At 31.9% G+C, this 3,882-nt stretch overlaps 1 protein-coding gene across 1 annotated transcript in view; it reads left to right on the top strand.

Annotated features, from left to right (window-relative positions):
• The window catches only part of LOC106876327 (uncharacterized), a 74,364-nt gene that overhangs the window by 60,399 nt on the left and 10,083 nt on the right, over positions 1–3,882 (top strand). The window lies entirely within an intron of this gene.

Here is a 3,882-nt window from a genome sequence, read left to right as displayed (position 1 = left end):
ATATATATATATATATATATATATATATATATATATATAGTCCATGGGTAATAAAATATAGTAACATAATAGGTTTGGAGCCATTTTATTAGTGCTCTCATCTAGGAGAGGATTGTCTAACTTCACTAACATAACTTTAGATATACAATTTATCTCGAACCGTGACTCCACTCCACTCAGGTAGCATCACTAGATCGGAGAATTCATAGAACACGTGATCAAAGTCCTTTGCTAGCAGCTGTTCAAATGGCTTTCTCGGACGCATAAATCTTCTCCTAGAACCTCATTACTGTAGCCTGCTTCTAAATTTCTATAGCATATTTACGGTCTTGGTACTGATAGAAGATTGTTGGCACAACACAGCACTTTGGAAGAAATGCGCTCAATGCCAACTCATTGTTTTAACCAGAACTACAGGCCAACGAATAGGAGGAATAATGCGCCTCACAAAAAGCATCCAGATATGTTTAGTGTTTTTGAATCTCTGCAAGAGTGGCTGCGTCATACCGGGACCACAACTACATATAAACGATAATAATATACAATTAATGTAAGATGTCATACGTTCGCCGCTCAACCTGCATGATTTAGTAGTCGATTTTCTTTATGATTACACCTTACTTTCTTTAAAATGAAGTAGGACATATTGAACACTGTAAACCTAGTCACATAAAACGACGAGAAATTAACAATTGCAGCTCTATGGAAATTATGACATGAGAAATATATCATGATAATGCAAATAGAGGAATAATATATCATTCTTAATCATATACATGCACATCAGTTGTAGAAAACCGTGTTTATCTCAAATGATAGATTTGGTGAAAACGAAATTTATCTTTAATCTTGTTGTATGTAATTAATACCAACTATTGACGTTTAAATGAACTAGGTGAATTTGGGATCATTGCAGCTGAGATAATAATTGTATTGTCTCATGGGACAGAGGAATATTAGTTCTCTACTTTATGATGGAAGGCATAGACAAAGCTTTATGCAGAAAAATTGCTTGTCCGGGTTAGTTTCACAGAAGCAAACTCTGTTGTAATATAGAATAACGAGATCAAGGTTTTGAAGATGCATAGCTCCTGGAACGATAGTTACTAATTGAAATGCATAGATTGTTAGTCAGACATGTTACATGAAGATCATGATACATCAATTTACTTGTTATTTATACGATTTAGTTCTTATTTAAATATCATCTGTCTTATTTATCGACGACAATCTTTCCCTAACAATCTAGAGTCGAGATTTTATAATGGACACCTATTTGGCATGAATCATATCCCATTTCACTTATATTGCTGTAGTTCACATTCTTATCATCATCGACATAGTGACAAATATCAAATACAGAAAACTGAAATTCACTTGGTGGATGCATCTCCAAATACTTGAAATTTCCCTTAAGCCTATTCGAAAGATATGGATACGCGTACATAACAAAGTTGAGAGATAGCTGGGGCCGATCACCTGAGTAACCCCCTTTCAGTTTTATTTGCTCTGTGTTAAAACTTCGTAACATTTGACTTCTAGATATTTTATTCTTCCACGTAAAATACATTAAATACCAATACTAGATTTGAAAAATTCCAATTGACTATATGTTCTTCCTGTCAAAACAAACAGTATGTCGATCTTTCCAAAAGAATCAGTACAATTTCGGTATAGAAGTGCTATCTCATAATGGAAATATTACTACTGTGTCCATAAATGAAGTGTTATAACATAGCGTGACATTATTTCTTAAATATGAAAATTTGTATATAAAATTAAGCACGGATTTCATATCTTCGGCAGTGAATAACGGCTATCTCAACTCGGCAGTTTATGACATTATTTCATTCAAAGATTTATAGCTATTGAAACGAGAATACGAGTGGCACTTCGAAAATTTGACAAAATCATCTGTTCCATGTGGGATTATCTGACATCATTTACATTAAATTCTGCGTTTCGTTTTTTCCTTTTTCAATTATAAATGAACATTCCTGTTGAAGAACGAAAATTTGAGTGCTGTTTATTCTTCTTATAAGGCTAACTAACTTTTGTATAAGGGAACTAGATTTAACCAAGAAGTGAAATTTGTGTACCGAAATGGATCACTTGAGGATTCCGGTTTGCAGCAAGTCTATCAGAAAATTTACGTTATTTTTCTTAGAAATAAGATTAATTACAGCACTAAAGCAGTATAATCTTTTAAATCAACTCCAGAATTATTGATGATCTGGAATGTGTCGAAATTGATTTAAAAGGGAGACGCATTCTTTCTAGGATTTGAACATAAAGTTTTGAACTAAATACTATAAAGTGTTTAATATATTATATTATATAGATAATCTAATGGCTATCTTCATTAGACTAATACAATATAGAAGCACTTTAGCTTTCTCAGATTGATAAGGCTCCATGTACAGCTGCCATTAACAATTTAACTAAATATTTTTGTTTATTATGCCTCTTTCAATTGACTGTAATAAGATTAAGATACTCAAAGTGAATGTCACTTTATGCCCTAGAACATGGGGTACTTTAAATGTTTTATTTTTCTATTATTATTGTTGTTGTAGCTATTCTAATGTTCAATGAAGATTATGCTGTTCTTTTATTTTGTGTTCGTGATAACACGACCCCTTATAAAGGCTGTCTTCAGGGTATTGTTACAAATAAACAAATGTGTGCTTGCTTGCCAGATTGTACACGATTTCGGTTTACAGCTACTTGCGCTAATTATACCAGCCAAGTCAACAAAATACCTTAGTTGATGAATTAACAACAGAAACTTTATCTAGTTATTGTTGTATTTATTTAGGTATAAGTCAGTCCTGAACGCGCAAACCTGGAATCAGAGGCAATAGAGCTGTCATCATCTAAAGATGAATATTGCAACATCATTATATGTTTGATGTATCTTATATTCAGTAAATGGAATTTTTCTTTTAATTCATTAATCGAGGGTGGAACAAAAGTCGCGCATCACCCTAATCATGAGAAAAACCGTTTATATAAGACATATGATACTTTTTTATTATTTACATTAAATTCTTTATCACAAATGAATTTTAAAAAAAACACAGAAATGGTTAAAATAATTGTTCAGACTGATTCCCCTCACAGTTATTAGATTTCTGAAAACGAAACCAAATAGAATTTTGTACAATATTCATGACTTCAATGTTAATATTTGCACATTGAATTCTTAAGTTTTCTTTTAATTCTTCAACACTTCTAGGACGAGTTATATAAACATCGGACTTAAGATGACTCCATAGTAAAAAGTCAAGAGGAGGAAGTTTTGGGACTTCAGATGCCAAGACACAGGACCGTGTCTGCCAATCAATTGATTGGCGAGATTAACATTTAAAAGATTTCTGACATGGTTTTAAAATAAGAATAATCATCGTTTTATGAACATTTATCAAGTTTTCTTCTAAACAATAACAATTATGAAGACGTTATGGCAAAGTGTTATGTTACTGGTGCACGAATTTTAGACCACCATGTACTTTAAATAAAATCATCGCCAAAAGTTTTAAGCAGAAAATAACACGTTATGTAAGCGTGCCAGGAAAATTTCTATCTTTAATAAAATTTAATGAAATGTGGAGGAAAATGGCCAAATTTATTTCCAATAAATAACCGGCTTTTCTGCCGTATATTTATTCAAATGAAAATTGCTTGACGACAGTGGAGTGAATAGATTAAATGTGGATAAAGAAGTTGCTGAGACTTCGAAATGTTCTCGTCACCATTAACAGTAGCCACCATCATTTAAGAACATTACATGCGTGTGCATGAGACATTTGTGTATCAATGTACATTTGTGTATATACATATATATATATATATATATATATATATATATATATATATATA

The sequence above is a fragment of the Octopus bimaculoides genome, chromosome 1, assembly GCF_001194135.2.
Source record: "Octopus bimaculoides isolate UCB-OBI-ISO-001 chromosome 1, ASM119413v2, whole genome shotgun sequence".
NCBI lineage: Eukaryota > Metazoa > Mollusca > Cephalopoda > Octopoda > Octopodidae > Octopus > Octopus bimaculoides.
This window is presented reverse-complemented; position numbering and strand designations above follow the sequence as displayed.